This window comes from Centruroides vittatus, unplaced genomic scaffold (genome assembly GCF_030686945.1).
Source record: "Centruroides vittatus isolate TY-2023 unplaced genomic scaffold, ASM3068694v2 contig_738, whole genome shotgun sequence".
Lineage (NCBI taxonomy): Eukaryota > Metazoa > Arthropoda > Arachnida > Scorpiones > Buthidae > Centruroides > Centruroides vittatus.
In genome coordinates, this window is record NW_027122474.1 from 3,202,188 (window position 1) to 3,222,124 (window position 19,937).

The 19,937-nt window shown below is 24.7% G+C and overlaps 1 protein-coding gene across 2 annotated transcripts in view; it reads right to left on the reverse strand.

Annotated features, from left to right (window-relative positions):
• LOC136981010 (B-cell receptor CD22-like) overlaps positions 1–19,937 on the reverse strand; it is a 372,234-nt gene that overhangs the window by 228,973 nt on the left and 123,324 nt on the right. Inside the window, exon 1 of one of the 2 annotated variants that reach the window (XM_067277259.1) lies at positions 10,243–10,469. The exons of the other annotated variant lie outside the window; for it this stretch is intronic. The gene's annotated coding sequence lies outside the window, so the exon portion shown is untranslated. Of the gene's footprint in view, positions 1–10,242; positions 10,470–19,937 lie in introns of those variants that run through there. 2 annotated transcript variants of the gene reach the window in all.

Below are 19,937 nucleotides of genomic sequence, written 5' to 3' on the forward strand. Positions count from 1 at the left end.
AAATAAATTTTTTAATATATTCAACATCTTTCTAACTTTAAAAAAAAACGAATAATTTTAAAGACACTCGAGAATAAATTTCTCATAAATTCTAGTGGAATAGAATTAAATTTTTGAAGTAAATATATATCAATGTATATATATTTAAAATTATTATATTTATTTTACTTTCTTAAAAGTTTAAATTGGATTATAAATTATTGGTTTTCTAAGATTTTCACTTACTTTATTATAACTGGTTATCTTAACAAAAGAGAAAAGCAAACATATAAGTAACGTACCTTGTCAACAGGAATACTTTCACTTAAACTGACAAGTCTGCCAAAAGATAAAAATAAAGTACCTTAATCCATTGCAACCAACTAAAACCAATAACTTCAAACGAATTGAACTCGACATTTTCTTGTCCACTTTGTGGGTATAATCTTTTTTCATATGTCTATCTTGTGGTCTTTTATAATCATATTATAGGATAAATAAACGTTAAAACCCATTTTCTAACTTTTCTCTTGATAATATTTTTACTAAATTTTAATATTTACAATGATATATATATATATATATTCCGAATTTGTATATCATATAAACTGTATAAAAATTTACTTTATTTTTTTAGTAAAATATCTTACAAATTTACCAAAATTCTATAGAAGAGTCTGTGGAGAATAGTAGAATTAATGGGGATGAGGAAACCGAACACATGGGAGTGCCTCCCGGGAGGACTTAATATGAGAAACTAACCCTCATTCAAACATGTAAAGAAAACCCGGTAAAATCCACTCAGTAAGGCGCGAACCCACGACCTGTGTTCATTGGTTTCATCCATTTTGACACTGGTGGGACAAAGTCTGTAGAGAATTTATAGGAGAAACTCCTATACAACTAAACTTTAATACTTTAAATCTTATATAAGAAAACTCTATATACGTTATATAAATAAGTGACTTGTATGCAACTTATACAAGTATATAAATCAAATAGAAAAACTCTACACAAATGTAAGGTCTCCTACATAATTTATGTAGAGTTCCTGCATTCTTAAGCAGGGAACTCTAGTAGAAGAACATATCTCCCTTTTTATATAAGAGAACTTTATATAAATTATATAAGAATATTAAATGCTTGTATATATACAATAGATGAATTATTCTTCTATTGTATATATGTACTTAACATTCTATATAATGTATCTTGAGTTTTACTATATTATGTTAGTAAGATAAGTAAGATTTCCCATATTCTAACATAGCAAAACTTAATTTTCTACATAAAGAAACTGTTAAAGGGCATTTTTATATTGTAAAAAATATAATTTTATGCATTTAAAACCCGAATTTGTACTGAATAATTTCAACAAAATGTAGTGAGTTAAAAAAAGGCTATGAATTTTTACTTTATTCAGTTTAAATATTTATATTTTTAAACTTAATCTGATTGCATCATATATCATTGGAACATGTTTTTTGTTATTTAAATTCTGAATATTCTACAAAATAACTTTGTAATTTCTTCATCTTTTATTTATTGTAAGTTATATTTAAGTAATGAATGAATGAAAAATGAGAAATGAATACAAATACCTTTGATTAAATGTATAAAAGTCTACTTATCAATATAATTTTCGCTATTATAAACACTTACAAAAGCAAATTCTATAAATAAAATTTAAATAATATCGTGTATAAATATTAATTAATAAAATTTAAATTGATTTCTGTAAAAAAACATTAATAATAATAATACTTTAACTTGACAATTGAATAATTTTAAATATTGACTTATAAAATTGAAATTTATATTAAAAGTTCGTTTACTTTTATTTAATTAATAATTTTAATAAAATTTACATATATTAATTCTATTTATTTTAATTATATATTATTCACATTATTGATAGAACATAAATATATAAGATGTATTAATAAAATAAAATAAGTTATTTAAATATTGAAATTTAAGTAATTGCTAAACATTCTGAGTGTAAAAGTTTGTTGTATAAGTTTGTAAAATGTAAAGATATTAATGGAAAATTGCTTAATATAAGCAAAACAATGTTGACTATTAAGTTACCTAAGGGATGTTAATAAATGACGTCGTAAACACTGTATTTTCAATGTACTTCAACACTATGTTCAATATACAGAATATCAAAGGTTCGTCTGAATGTCCCTGAATGTCAAAGTATAATAAATCATCGTATCCCAAAGGATAACTTTCTTATTTGAGTTTTGGCCAAAATATATTATTATAAAATTCATCAAGAATTAGTTTTTTTTTAATTAAAAAAAATTAAAATAATAAACTTTTAAGTAAAGTTTCTGAAAAAAAATAAATAATAATAATAATAATTTTTAATTTAATTATTCGTTTCGATACAATATGATTAATGTAATATAATTACAATTATAATTAATAAAAATTTACCTAACTCTTAAACAATTTTGTTCGTAGATTGATTTCAATTTAATAATTTTAGTATGTTTAGTTAACATCAATTGCTTTATTAACGTTAATTAATAATGTTAATAAAGAGATCGATGTAGTGTTGAATGTGGATATTTGAGTGAATATCTGGAGTGAGTGCTTGTGCCATAAATGAAACTTGAAGAGTATATTATCTCTATATAAATAGCGGTAATATGGCTGTATAATAGGAAAACTTTTATAAGTATATGATGTTTAATGACATGTTTAACTTCATAGAGAATGAAGTGTTGATCCATTTCTAGATGAATATACTTCATTCCCCTATTAAAGTGGTCAGGAATCAAATCTATACTTTATAATTTACCAATTGAGTAATTAGGACAGGTATACTTCTTAAACTTACTTAAAATATCCAAGAAGGTGAGTGATTTAATTACATCGTACTCAAAACCGTATCCAAATATATAAAAATTACCTTACTATAAATGGTAAACAAATCCACATCCTTTAGATTTTTGTTTAAAGAATCTTTACTTTAATTTAATTTACTTTAATTTTTGCTAATCTAAAATACTACAGAAACATAATAGAATCAGTATAGTTGATACAACATTATTGAGTTCTAAGGAGGTGATTCGGTTCACTTTCATAACTAATGTCTATTCTAATATTTGCCTCTTAAATATACGAGTTGTATACTAAATTTATTGTATTTAATATGATTTTAAATATATTAAAATAAAAACTTTCGTAAGAGAAGATGATGAAGAAAAAGATTCCTCAACTGAACTATCCAACAATTTCATAAAGTTAGTTAAGTTTCCATACTCATCTATATTGTGATTCTATACATTTACTATAAAAATATAAAATTTTTACATATTTTAATATTAGAATATTAATATTTATATCAATCACAATACTATTTACTGAATTTTCATTTCTAAAACCTAGAATCGATAGAAACGAATCATGTTTCAAGAAGAAACTATAATTTCCTATATTCTTTGAATCTATAGAATCTATACCTCTTCACAGTAGCCTTACTTGGGTTAGAGTTAGAATTTATATTAAAAAAATGATTTTTGGAGCTACAACTTTACTCTAAATTGGATGCAGGATGGATTAGATAGCATCGAATATAATTTCCTATTTTATTAATACTTATAAAATTCTGTTTTTGCCAGGAAAAAACGCATTCTAATCCATAAAAATGATGAATATTATATATTTTTCTTTAAGAAAGAAAGAGCGTAAACTCTTTGATCTTTGTGAAGACGATTTTTATTCAAATTGTATTCTTTCATGCTTGCATGTGTGGAGCCAATTTGTGACAACAAACTCTAAAATAAAGAAAAAAAAAAAAACATTTTATTTTTATTATTTTTCTTCAAAATATAAATACATATCTTTACTTTCTTTCATCGATTTTCATAAGTAAGAGCTTTACGATTCTTTAAAGCATTACTTTTCATCAATTTTAATTATAATTAAGAAATACGATGCATTAATTTAACAAAGTATAAATTAATTGAATTTTTTTTTTCCTCCGATTAATTCAATAAATTTTGTAACGTAAATTAATTTTGCTTTTGGCGCAAATTTGTTTTCCACATTTATTATTGTAATTAAGAAGTTAATTTTCTTTGTAAAGCCTTCATTTTTCACTTATGTAATTAATTATAATTAAGTAAAATTATATTTTTCAAATTTATTACTGGTTAAAAATTTTACGCAATTTGGTTTCTTTAACGTATTAAAAAGTGATTAAATATAAAATAAAGAGAATAAGAAGATATTTTAAATAATCATTTATAAAATTTAGCATTAATTCCTTATTTTCTTGCTCGTAATTTAAGAATTATTATAACAATTCATAGTAAAATTTGATGAAAGTATAATCAAATTCTTAAAAATGTATGTAATTAATACTAAAATTTAAAACTCTATATTACTATAAAGGCCTTTATTTTATGTATAATGGAATATAAAAACTGCATTTTCGAATTGTTAAATTGATTCCAGAACTATTAAATGTCTTTAAATGATATTTGATCTGTGTTTTGAAAGAGATTTCAAGAAACTGGAGAGCTGCAAGTCAGAGAATAACACAGGATGATCCAAGAGTTGTAACCATTAGTAATGATTGTTATTTGGAATTAACTGCACGTTGTCATAAAGAGATGACTGCAAGGCAGATCTCTATTGACCTTTCAGCAGGACAGGAACAATGGTTTCAAGACAAATTGTGTACAGGAGGCTTAGGAATAGTCGCCTACAAACTGTGCATAAATTTCACAGAAAATTAGCTATTCACTCAAATCGTTTAAATGGATGAAGAAGATTTCAATACAGAAGGTTTATAAACTATATATATATATATTGTTAAAGGAGGAACGTATTAATTTAGATATATATATATATATATCTAAATTAATACGTTCCTCCTTTAACAATATATATATATATATTTTATAAACCTTCTGTATTGAAATCTTCTTCATCCATTTAAACAATTTGTGTGAATAAAGCTAATTTTCTGTGATATTTATGCACAATTTGAGTGTTGTATTCATAAATTTTCCGTTTAATTTTTATGATTTTATGGCTTAGAGGTTGCCCATAAATGACACCGGAAGGGAGGGAAGGATTATGACAAGTCGGATAAGAGAGAAGGAAGGAGTTGAGTTTTGTTGGACGTCCGAAAAGGAGAGGGGGTTAAGGAAACTTAGACAAACCGATTCAAGGGGGAAGGGGGAGAAAAATTTCAAGAAAAATATAAACGTAATTTACGAACAGATTCTTACAGCTTTGAAATATTAGAAATTGGCCAAGTTCTGAATACTGACAGAAATTCAATTCTAATACTGGTTACAAAATTAAATATTTTAAATTTTATACCTTCTATAATCTTAATAAATGGTATGATTATAAAGAATCTCTGCCTATTAATTTGTATTAAAGATAACCGAAAATTTATCCTAATTTCCCAAAAATCCCGTCTATTCAACAACCCAACAATCCATAATTTAGCAACTTATGAAGCATTCCCTGTAAACGTTATAAATAGAACAGATTCTTCTTACGGAGATAATTAGATTCTTCCAAAAAAAAAGAAATAAAATAATAAACGAATAAAAACAGTTTAGAGATCTAACAAACACTTTTTGATTCGAACATCACCAATATGTCTAACTGTCGTGTATAACCTCGCAGTGACACGACAATCAGCAATAAAAACTTATCCAATATCCAATAATTCGTCTGGTAAGTAAAAATAAGCTGCAACGATTCACATTAAAGCCAAGCTATAATATTGTTACGTTGTTTCTGTAGACTCATATTGGACAGAGTTACAGGTGAAATAACTTGTTAGAGACGAAAGTATTTTATCTTTTCAGTGAAATAGCGCGTAAACAGTTCTCTAGCCTATCACCACCATCTGCTACGTTCATCTTTATTACGTCAATTTTATACGGTTAGAGAAGAAAAGAATATCACCACAGATAAAATATGTTTTTGCTGTAGATACATTAGTTGAGAGGCATGTAGCTAGACATTAGGGCAAGCTGTATCCTCTTGACCGTGTGACAGTACTAACAGTGATATACATCAGTTGACGTCTTTATCGTCTCTTCACTACATTCTTCCGATTGAACTCATAAGTCAGTATTTCCTGTTTTTGTGAAAGTCACTACTTCTATAATGATATCACGCTCCAATTGTAAGTACTGTTATCGGTTCGAACTTACACTCGAGAGACCAAACAAAACTATTCTTACTACTTAAACAATGCGGAATAATGAAATTTTCACATAATAACACCCTTTAGATTTCTTACATAGAGCATAAAACTGGATAACTAAAGTTATAAATAACTTATCCTATCCTACAATAGTGCAGAAGTTAGAAAATAGCATCCCAATGGGCACGATTTAAACAGGTGAAAAACGTATTAAAATCGTAAATATAAATTAGGATATAACTAAATTATAAAGAATTTCGATTGAATAATTAATATTTCGAACAGAAGTTTAGATTTAAAAACAAAAAATTGTGAGGAACAATGAGTTAGGAGATGCACAGAAGAATCAATAGATTTGAGTCGAAGACAGCATTCACTTGGAGATAAGAAGTAAAACGAGTTAAAGAAAGATAGCATCGATAAGAGGTAGTTAATAGGGATTTAGGGATAAGTCCCTAACATAAGAAAATACTAAAGAATTCTTAGATGAAAACAGATTTCGAATTTTCCATCTGAGTGATGAAAGGGGTTTTTCAGACCGGAAAATTATTTTCTGGTAATTGAATCTATAGAGATCAATTAAATGCTAAATCGACACTTTTACGTACAGGAACACTTCAGAATGATTAAATATTTACAGTGATAGACTGTGATATAGCTCTAACATGCAAACAAATCATTCAAGAATCTAGATAAGTTACTCTTGTTATTTCCCAAGGTGTTTGTAAGTTTACTACAGAATTTATTAAGTAAGAGTTTACCACGTTTACTATCATCTTATAGATTCTGTTTGTTTTTTATTATTCTAAATCCCAGAACAGAATGCATTATCATATGCAAATATACATTAAAGATTATCCATTGTTAAGATAGATTCCCAATTCATGAAAACAGTATAAAAGATTTATTGTTAAAGCAAAGTGTCAACGACATTCTATTTTTTAACATTTCTTTTAATAACTAGAAAAATAATAAAAATCAATATTTATTTTTATTTTTTCCCCCTCATTTTCGGTATTGCGTGACAAAATCCCATTTTTCTACTACATAAATGTATAACTAGTAATAAAATAAAGTTATTTTCCTTAAATAACACGCTAATATCCTCCAATTACTATTTATTTTATCATAAAAATAACAATATTTAATACAAGAAACTTTAAAAGTACATATATATACATCAACGTATCTCATTATTTATACTTGTAAGATAAATGTACAGTACTGTTTTCTTCATTGTTAATTATATAAATTTATACATTTTTAATAGTAAAACGTGTATCAAATTATGTTTATTCTTCAGAATATTTCTTCAAATTAGAATTAATGTATCGGTTAATCGATTTATAGACTGACACACGCAATCAATAACTGAGAGGAGGTTAAGTGCAAGGAATAGAGCAATAGAAAGCAGGTGAATTATAGTTATAGCACTAACTCTTTCCTATAATTTTTATTGATATATGGTTTTAATACTAACCAAGTAAAGCAATACATAATTTTTAACCTTAATTAAAGTCTTTAAAACTTTTAAAATAGAAAAATTCTTGGCGATTTATTACTTAAAAAGAAGGAAAATACACGTCCTCACATAATTTCTGATTAAAAAAATTAATAATATATATTGTTTTTCTTCATGAACAAATGTTTCTTGCTGGCTACAATAGTATTTATTCGATACAGTTGTTATAAGACAAAGGAAAATTCGATTTATTAATTTTTTTTTTTAAATTTGAGATTTATTCAGTAAAACTTGTGCTGTAGAGTAGTCTGTATATATAAATATATATATATATAAACGTTATCGACACCAGATACAGCCACGGAGAAACTTGTCACCATCATAAAACTAGATTTAACACTTAGAAGATCTTCCTTAGTACTGGAGATTTCTTTTGTTATAGAGGACGATTGCAATAGAAGAAAACTGTAAAAGATACAAAGCTCGAGATTGTTCGTGTAAGCTCACTTTTTGGCAGTATGCTACAGTAACAAAGAAGTGAATTTGACATAATGCCTTCCCATTTTGACTAAAGTGCATTATCAGATTCTACCAATGACATTCGGATCAAAAGTATCTCTAACATCTAGCGAACAATCGACAACACCTTTTCATTTCCCATTATCTCCACAATAGACATTGGCTGATCATCTGTATAAGTTTATATGTATGTCTACACGTTCATACAGTATATATATATATCCTCCCTCTGATCTTTATACTTCTATTAACTTAAAGATGATGATCTGAATTATCATTTGGAAAAGAACTTCCTACCCACTTCAAAACCATTATTTTTAAATAAAATGTGATAGTTTACTTATTTATATAAGTAAGATGATCGTTCAGATTTAATAATATAAAGTTTTTATTGATGAAGTTTTTTAGTTGTGGAATTTTATAAATTGTTAGGATACTTCAAACATTGATAAAGTTCTTATCACTGATTGGTTGGAAGCTGGAACAAATATAGGCGTGACTATTGGAAGTGTTAATTACGTTGTAACTGATTGAAGAAACACGTCACCAATCGCAACACGTTCTACATCTTCGAAAACACGCTTACTATTACGTGTTTCTCGTTTTCAGCCAATCAACGAAACGAATATTTTTATTTTTAAAAGATCTTAACTGCTTGTAAAACGAAACAACCGTAGAAATTAATGTAAAGAAGTTATTGCTTAAAATTTTATCTTGTTTAGAAAAATGAACATGAATTATACTATATACTTAATAATATATAATTTAACACGGTATATATGCCAAATTCTAAAATTTATAGACACTAATAAAATAAACTTGTGATGGGAAAGTATATACATCATTCACTTTCTCCCTTTTTTCTTACGGCATTTCCTCACTTTTATCAAAGTTATATTCTAAACACGTGTTTATAAAAAGAGAATAGATAAATTTTATATATACTTTACCGAAATATTTACAATAAAAAATACAGATATAAACAAAATATAGTCAATGATTCTTTGTAAAAGATGAGAGTTGCCAAGTTAAAAAGCCAGGGTCTTCAACAACTATCATCGTGATTTTAAATTATGAAGCTATTTTGGTAAATACGTTACGTGTCACTAACGTTCCTACTTATGTGTGACGATCGAAGCGTGACGAACGTGACGCAGTGTAAATCATCTACTAAAATTCGTTCAACGTTGAAAACCAAAAGCAGATTTTTCGTAGCTGTAACTTAAAACATGTCTTTAAAAATAAAGATTGTGAAATCTTTCAAGCGAGTCAAAAATTGAAGAGATTCTTATTACGCTGACGATTATTTTCTTAAAGGAAACAAAAATATTTAAATTCTTTCATTCATAATATTTTCATAAACTCCCACTTCTACGATTAATTTACATGTATTTTGTATGCAGCTGTACGAAACGTTAATAAGACAATTCGCGTATTAAATAAGGTTAGTAGAGAGGAAAAGAAATGGTTTTAATTAAAGACAATTTATGCAATTAATTTCTTAATAATTCTTTATTCATAAAAATAATCTGGATTATTCTTTCTGTAATTAACTTTCGAATTTTCTGGTAATTATTTAAATGAAATCTTAACGCTCTAAATACATATTTTATAAACAGTTTTTAATGTTTATAACTTGTAAATTTTTAAAAGAAATTATTTTATTAATGTTAATATGTATTTTTGAATTATATTTGACTAAATTATTGGATAAAATAAATAAATTAAATAATTACCAGATTAGTGCAGAACATCGTGTTTCTTCTCGAATTAAGCGTGACGCTTCTCTAATTAACTTTAAAGAATAATTATAATTGGACTATAAAATTAACATGTCTAATAAATAATGGCTTATATAATGATAAATTTTACTTAAAAATAGCCTATTTTTATAGAAGTTATCTACATAATAATAAGAATGAAAGCATCACAAACACATTCTTTTCAACTTAAATTAATATAAATTGAATATATATATAAATTCGAGTTGAATTGAATTAAAATTTGATTACTTTTTATCACATTAACAGGGCATAATACGATTCAAATAGTTTATTGATAAAATTAAAAGTAACGAGAATAACCTTACACTTTTGAGTAATTTCTTAGTAAAACGTAATCTCTTCTTCTGGTGATGGTAGAAAAGACCATCAATAAGATAATAAGCGATCTATTATGGTCGAATTTTCGATAAATTCTCTCAGTTACTCATTCTCTAGCTTTATGATGATTCCAGAATATAACAGAGTATGATGTATGTCGATATGACAAATCTATATATTGACTGTCCACCTCTACTATAACGACAGTATTAGAATACACGTTCATTTAACGGCGACAAAATATAGATTTCTTTACTAGAATAGGACTATTTCGTTCTTTTCCATCTCCCTCATACTCATAAAGGTACGTGCTTTGAAAGACGAATCATTCGAGAACATTTTTCCGATAAACTGATACTGAAAGTTTTTCCGAGCGGCAGAGATGATGTTCAATACATTTTTTCGCATCTGGAAGAACTGGAATTTAATTTTGGCATTGCAAGAATGGTATATTATTGGATTTCCCTTTACTTTTAAAATACTGTATGACATTATGTTATACTATATGATTTGTACGAAATTCTTTACATCTGATAATGTTACTGAATAAAGATATTATGGCTTGCTGATATATAGAATTGAAACAAATGAAGTTAAAATACACACACACATATATATATATAATTTAAAAATTCAATAAAAAAATAATAATTTAAAACTTATATAAATTTACATAAATTTAAAGATTTGCGAAATTTTATTATATATATATATATATTGAATTTTTAAATTAGAGTTATAGTTATTTATTTAAGATTAAATCTTAATTTTGACGATGATCTATTAGCACATAAATATAATATAGGATGGCCAAAAGTTGGCGTTTAGTGTGTTCTAGATACAATTGTAAATGTGTATTCTAACTGAGTCTAGAATATACTATTAAGCATTTAAATATTTGAATAAAAAAAATTTAATTCTTACAATAGTTAACTAACCTTTGGACTACTCTGTAAATAATTAGTTTATATATAAAGGATCTGATATAATAAAAACATACCTAATATTTTAAAGAATATACATATTTAAAATATAATATCATTATTAAATAAAGAACAATATTATGCACTTATATATATTTTATTCTTATAGATAAACAATAAAAATATAATATAATATAAATATTTTTGTATATGAAGTCGTATTTTTCAAAATTGTATTACAGAAAAAATGTTGACATAAAATATTACAATATTTGTATCATTCGTAAACATATAAAAAATAATTTATTATCACACAATAAAAATGGGAATAAGAATAGAAAATAAAGAAGAGAATACTATAATACATTGAATATTTTATTATATATATAAACAGATAATATTAACAATAAAATACTAAATTAAAAATCATAAAAATGCATTATTAAATTGTAAAAATAAATACTTTCCTACTTAGATATTTTTAAAATAAAAATTTAAATTTGAATATTCAATAACACATCCCCCCGCTTCCTTCTCTACCTGTCATCATATAAATTCAAAAATTTACATGAGAAAAATGAAATTTAATAACTATCAAAAAACTTTGTTGATGTAAATTTACAACAGAATTTTATTTACGTTATTATTACTGTATTTTTTAAAGAAAAATTCAGAAAATAAGTAGATAAAACGTACAAAATTATATATATCGTGATGAAATAAAAACAGTGTTTTCTAGTGAATATTTCTTTGATTTTAATACAGCTTTAGATTTTTTACTGCATCCTAAAACTATTCATACATGCAAAAAATATGCATGAGTAACATTCTTGGTCATACTTTTGTATAAATTCCAACATTTAATCTGTTATGTCCCTTTTTTTGTATATATATTATTTATTTTTCTTTCCTTATCAAAGTAAATATTATCTCGACTTTAAGCGTACAATACGAGGTCTTAAAGAAATTTAGTTTAAAAGAAAACTTAAATAAAAATATTTCGAATCATTTCCTACTTGTGAACACAATAATTGAATTTTATATTAAAATATACATTATTTAATTAGTAAAACTATTTAATATCTTACTTAAAATCTATATATAAAATAGCTCAACGTAAATAGTAAAAAAATATACTTTTTATAGTATTATTGCATTACAAATGGCTTCCATTTTCTTCTATACAATATCTAAAAACAAGGGAATATATAAAATAACTTGCATCCAGATGCAATTTCTTGAAATCTCGTAATGTATAATAGGATAAAATTCCGAAAAGAATTTTTTTATAGATATTTTATATTGTTTCTACTTTCTAACATTGTATTGGTATAACACAATATCAAATTTCTGATCGAAAGTTTTATAAAAAAAAAAAGGAATTATTTTAATGGCAGAATATTTTCTACACAATCTTCTATTGTTCTAAATTATTTAATTACACGAGAAAATATATTTTTTAAGTAATTCCCAGTATAAAAACCACGAAGAAAATATTTAAATGATAAAAAAAATTATGCGTTCGGAAGTTGTACACGAATTGTTTTCGTGTAAGCTTCTGTATTAGTAATACACGTCATCTAAATTACCCTTCTTCGTGCCAATGATAAAACGTGAGAAACATTGCATTAGGACAATTAAACAGACCGAAGTAATGCCGTAAAATGAAGAAGTCGAGCTGAATAAATCCCATACGTTATTTATGTTAGCGTTTATTTGTGTCCAAGAGGTTTTGCTTTCCTGACTCCTGCAGAGAATTACTGGAACCATAAGAGCAAGAGAAGAAATCGATAACAAACTACACAGTAAAGGCTCGAATAAGTGTAGAATGAAACAGAGATAAGAGGATAAGATTTAATTATATTACTTTACAGTAAAGTGTATACATTCTAGTAAACGTAGTTAAATATTTATGATACACTAATTAATCAAAAACCTTACGATTACTAATCGATTATTTGCCCTTAATTAAATTGCTTTTAAATTGTAAATTTCGTGATTAAGTCTAAAAATTGTGTAAAATTATACTGTATATCTGCGAAATAAAATAAAATATTCTTGTTTCTTTCGTTGTCTCATCAACAGTTATAATACTTGTAATATAAATATTATCCAAAGACAAGAGCAGACATATTTCAATAACTATTTTTCGCCAGGGAATACTGCTTGTATATCGTATTTCAGACACGAAAGAAATTTCTCCTGACGTCTAATTATCTTTCTAGGGAAGAACTAGGAACATTTGATACCTTGCAAAACATAAAAACATATTTCAAATAATTTTTATGTTTACGGATTCATTAGAGCTGAAGTTTCTTAGTTTTAATAGCATAATTACGCGACTAATTGAAAGAAAAGCGTACAGAAGAGATTTTAATGAAAAAATATGTTTTTAATACTTTCTTTTCGAGATTATAAACATGAATTTAAAATATTAGCAAAGGTTTTAATGTAAATTTCGAATTTTTTAATATAGAGAACTCATCGTTCCATTCATTATACTAATATTCGTAACGATTATCTTAATGACATAGTACACTTTTATTAGCATTATAATGTTCTAACACGAAGGATAGTAATGGAAAGGAAATACATTTTATCATCTTCACACTGAAAGATCAATAAAAGTTTGAAGTTATATTCCATTAAGACAGATCTATCAACGGAAACGATGAAAACAAGTTTTGCCCAACCGAACTGAACCCAAAGTCATGCTCACATGACCTCAGAACCGAACATCGACTTGTCATCAACAGGCCAAGAACAATGTTCTATTGCTACAATCAATAATCCAGTTTGTGTGTTCTCTTGGGTGATATGTCTAATGCTTTTACTTGTAGAGAAAAATCTCTGTCATACCCACTCCACTTTTGTTCACCATCTGGGAATTTCTGCCATTTAATGTATTGAATATGCTTTCACGTAAACAATTTTTTTTCTGCTATTATAATTCCATTAAATGACTTTTAGTAATGCTTAATGATTATAATTTTAGAATATTTTTCAAATATATATATATACATATATATATATATATAATTTTCAATTTCTAATTTTGTGATGGTGCCAAATATTAATACATAAAAATCACGAACCAGTAAGGATATTAGTAAGTATCTTTAACACATAAAAATCAGTATAGATACATTTTTAGTTTTGATGTAAAATACGTAATATCTTCATATTTCTATGTTAAGTTTTAGTTTTTTTTATGGATATTACTTTTTAGATAGTAACATCAGCAAATGTTTATTTGTGATAAGAACTTTCATTGGATGTATCAAGAAACTTTGAAAGATTTGGACCTTCAATCCGGATAGGAAGTTCAGTTTCAATGTGTAGCACCACAAAATTTTTATATAAACATGGAGCCGGAAAGGATTTACCAATGTGAAATCATCGAACATCAAAAATATAACACGATCCTAAATTTTTTTGGTTAAAAAAAAAACAACGTTAGAGATTAGGAAGAATTCGATTTTTCTATGAAAATCGATTTGTTTCTGACTCTTTCATCACACGAGCATCAGGTGGACTCTGATAAGATATCTCGCTTTTCTCTTGACTTAGTTAACAAATTTAAATCACAATTTAGTTTAATTTAACATAGAAAACACTCCAATATCACAATACAGTAAAAAAAACCATCAAAATAACTCTTAAAATTCAAATTAAAACCATTATTTCTACAGCTAGAAAATGATCATTAAAACACGTTAATGATAGAAATTAATCAATATTTATGTATTAAGTAGATGAATAAAGATGATTTTTTATTAATTAATTTTCTTATTTTTCTACGAAACTTAATAAATTTTACTTAATTTAATAGGATTTAAAATTTTTTTTTTTTTTAATTTTAAATCCTCCTAAATTAAGTAAAATATTCAATCATTTTCTTAAAGATTAAATTTTATCTCTGGTAAAATACATTTTATTAATAATAATTTATGAATTAGAAAAAAATATATAGTGCATTTTTTACGATCGGTCTTAAATTGATAAATTCATAATACTGAACTGGAATCATTAAAATTGATAGATTTATTGAGAATAAACGTCAACGCAACATCGAAACTCATTAATCAGTTGTAACATTTGTATACAATGTATACGCATTTACTACATTATTCATAAAATGTTCTAATTTAGGAAATAGTAAAAGTCATAATATATATAAAAAAAATTTCCTGCATTCATAAAAAAAAATATCTAACTATATTTAGAAAACATCATTCTCAAATCAGAAGCTAATAAAAGGCATGACAAGACTCATAAAGGGACACGCCATTGAGTCAGGCAATACTTAACAGAACATTAAGTTAAAAAAAAATTGCACATTATGATACGATCCACACCTTTAAAATATTCGAAAAAATATATATTTTCTAATGAGCTTTAAAGTTTTTATTTATTTTAATTTAAATATATATAGAAAAAATATAAAGTTTTATTGCTATTAATATTGTAGAGAATCGTAGCAATGAATTTATTTAAATTAAATTTTCTTTACCCCACTATCTTCGATAACATTTAACTTAATGGATTTTAAATATCTAATTTACATTTTAACCGATCAATAAGGCTTTTATATCCCTTTTAAAATTGTTTTCTGAGAATCGAATTACAAAGCTAGTATCTACATAGGTGTAAACATATATTTTTCTTTTAAAATTACAGTTATTGTTTTTTTTTTATTATTTAGTCTAATTACTATTATAAAAATCTGTAATTTAATACCTTAAAATAATGCCAAGAATAGCAAAATCGAATCAGTATCTGCCATCTATCGAACTGTTTCTACACTACTAAATTTTTATCCATTGTTTTCCTGATAAGACGTTTAACACGGTTTCTATTATAATTTTATTTTTTAATTGCATTTAAAAATTATTTTTTTAACGATAAACGACATTAAATGAAATCTACAATATTTTTAATTGGCATTAAACTGAAATTGGCATTTAAAATTTTAGTTTAATGTCAATGTAATGAAACAAATTTAATTTTAAATCTGTTTCATTATCGTAATTTAATATTTTTTTAAACGTCATTAACTTAAGTAAATGACGATTAATGTTTATTCTAGATATTTTTAAAACGCTATAAAAGTTGAGAATATGGCTCCATCTGGAGAAATATTTTGTAACTAAAATTGAACAATTTATATTTATTCAAACTGATAAATGATATTTGTTTTAATATATTTAAAATTTAATTACAATATTAAAAATTAGCTAAAATATTAATTAAATTTAATTAATTATCAAACATGAATAGAAATATTATTAAAATTTATTTGATAATTTATATCAAGTATATTATTAAGCAGTATTGTATAAACATGATAACAACCATATTAAACTACGGTTAATTTATAAGTCTATTATCTCTTAGTGTAAATGTTAATAGACACAAACACAACATAAGTAATTATATTCTGTTGATAATATAGTTAGCTCCCATGAGTAACATCGTTAGGAAAGTATCATTGTTAGAGATAATGACTTTCCCTGTAATCTGTAAATATATATGTGTGTATATATATGTGTGTGTGAGTTTATTATGTGCTTTATGAAGTTGTGCAATTATCTATAGACAACTTTTTATAATATTACTGTATTTTCATCAGAGTTAAGGAGTTTTCATTCAACTTTAGAGAATATCATGCGTATATATGCATTATATGTAACTATTATAAAACTTATTACACATAATCTAAAGTATTAATAAGAAAATTTTAAGCCTGATTATATACAATATAATCTTTAATAAAGTTTTTACTACATTTTTTAATACAAAACTTAAATATGAGCTAACAATACAAATTTCTATTGTATGGTAATGTGGCGCCATCTAACTTCTATAATAAGTATTATATTATTTATTAATTTTATTTAAGTGTTAAATACATATAAATAATTCCTAAAAGTATTAATAACTTAAAATATTTTATGTTAATTGTTGTTATTAATATTTTTTTAAATTTAAACTTATTTCTTTAAAGATGTTAATAGCTTTTAAATTGAAAAATGAATTCATTAAAGTAATTCCCCATCTCAAATTGTATAACCGCAAAACCATTCTCATTAACCCATTGCTAAATCAAAATCTTTTGGAAGTGAATAATGGGTTTCATCTATTGCCAATTAAAAGGCATTTGCTATTACAGCTAAAGAGAAAACTTGTTACTAGTCTAATTACATTCGTAACAACCAATATCTGTGCACACTTTACGAAAGATTACATTCAACTGATTTAAAGAGACAATGCATGACTGAAGTCCTAATTTATCTATTTTATTAATTTAACTTTACTTTCAAGAAACTTTTACTAAGTTTAAATTTTATTCTTATAGGCTACTCTACAATACATAACATGATAATACAATTTTGAAATACTTTCAATTCAGTTTTCCCCTTGCATAATTATTAAAATCACGAAATTTATGTGCTAAATTATTAATTTTATTAACAAATTTAGACGTAATAAATAAGCAACACCTATAGAAAATGAATGGTACACAGTATTAGTACTATATCGATCTCTATTAATTCTTTCATCAGACAGCATAGCTCGTTATTTAAGTAACATTATAAAATGCCATCATCATTAAGAAGTAGGAAATGTTACGCCCTAGTGCCTTTTCACTATATCAAATTCATTCAAATTGTTCATGATTTAATAATTAACTTCATATTAACCGCTTAATCATCCGGACTAGAGAATTAGGTTACACCTTAAGAATAAATTGAAAACACACGTCAAAGAGGAAATATAAAAATAACCACCCTACTACTATTGAAGGCTGAAATGACACAGAAAATACAAAATTATCGAATAAAGGACTCATAAGAGGTAAGCGAAAACATTCCCAATCCTGCAAGTGAAGGAAGCAACAAATGAGTTTTCGATCTATTGGCTTAAATGTACTAGAAAAAATTCTGCCCTCAGATTGTTTCCATCAAGAGAGTATGTTACACATCTTCACCCCTGGAGTCTAGTAAAAATACTCAGTAAGCGGAAGTTCAGGGCAAAGTGGGAATAGGGGGTAAGATTGTTTGTTGAATTCTTTCTTCCTACAATATATGTCCGAAGTGAGTTGGCCGGAATGCACTGTATTGATAAACCATTTATCGTTGCCCAGAGCAAATTTCCGGGCATGGTTTGGACAAGCAGAGGAAAAAATCGTCCTGCAAAGTTATTTACAGTAGCTTGGACACTTACGATATGACTGTAATGCAGTCGTTGTCGAGTTTGAATGGTTAAGCAGCCACTTATTCAGAGGAAGAGAGACATGTAAAAGTAATCATTTATTCCTATTTATTCTTTAATGTGATATTTTACTTTGATATCAATACAATTTTTATCTACTTTAAGAGTTTTCGTAAAAATATTTATTAAAGTTTTACTGTTGTATTTATAAAAATAAGTTTCTTCAAAAGAAAAAATAAATAAATAAAAGTAACAGAAATTTTAAAATATAAGTTATAAAGTTAGAGATAAAAATTTAATCTTTGGTGTATTTTTATTATATCTTTTATATTTTACGTTTATCAAAACTATAAAGGTCCAAATCAATAATAATTTTTTAAACGTTTTGATAAAAATAATCATCCATATTTAAATTTAAATACTCTTATTAACTGTAAGAAGTTATTTAATTAAGCGTAAGTTATTTAATTCATAATTATGTACACTTTTAGTAATTAATATAAACTTTTTAAAACCACTAAATGATAAATTAAATTTTTATAAATATACGTTTATATAAATTACCATTGTATACGTATATATATATATATATATTTATTTATTTATATATATTTATATATTTATTTATTTATTTATTTATTTATTTATTTAAAGTTTTTTAATTATAAATTTCAATACAGTTTAACATTTAAATCAATATAATTTTAAAATTATAAAGATTATAATTTATATAATTTTCACCTCAAAAGATGGCAGCACAAACTTACTTTACTAAACAAAGTATGGTATTGTTATACATTCTACACCATATAAATTTCTTTTTATTTTATTTTTTTAAATTTATTCATATAATAAATTATTTAACGTTTATAACATAATATAAAAATTTATTTTAAAAACATATTTGTTTATAACTTTAATTTATGCTTATTATTAATTTATTTTAATGGGTTTTACGCTCCTTATGGATGTATAAAATAATACAAATTATTTTTTTAATATATTCCTTTATAAATAATAAATATTTTAATTTATATATATATATATATATATATTCCTTTATTTTCTCTTACCTAAAACAATATTATTGTATCTTTGATGCTGGAAGAATAACATTCTTATGGACCAAATTCAAATTTAAATTTTAGGCATAAAACAAAAATAAAAAAATAATATTCTTATTTAATTCTTTTATCGTTTTATTTTTATATTAAATTTTAATATTTACATTTTAAATAAGTTTAAATACAAAAATTTTACGTGATATATCAGGTGTATAGACATTATATTTTACACTATATAAATAAATTATATAATAAAATAATATACGGTATATAATAAATTATTTATTAAAAAAAAACTTTGTATTAATGGTAAAAATTTAAAAATTTACAATTTTTTAAAATTAAATTTTATTTACTTTAGTAATACAAAATGTCTACGATGCATGAAGAGCTAGTCTCATTTTTAAATGAATTTTTAAAATAATTATTTTCTCAAAAATATTATTATTTTATACAAAATATAACTTAAATTTTCATTTA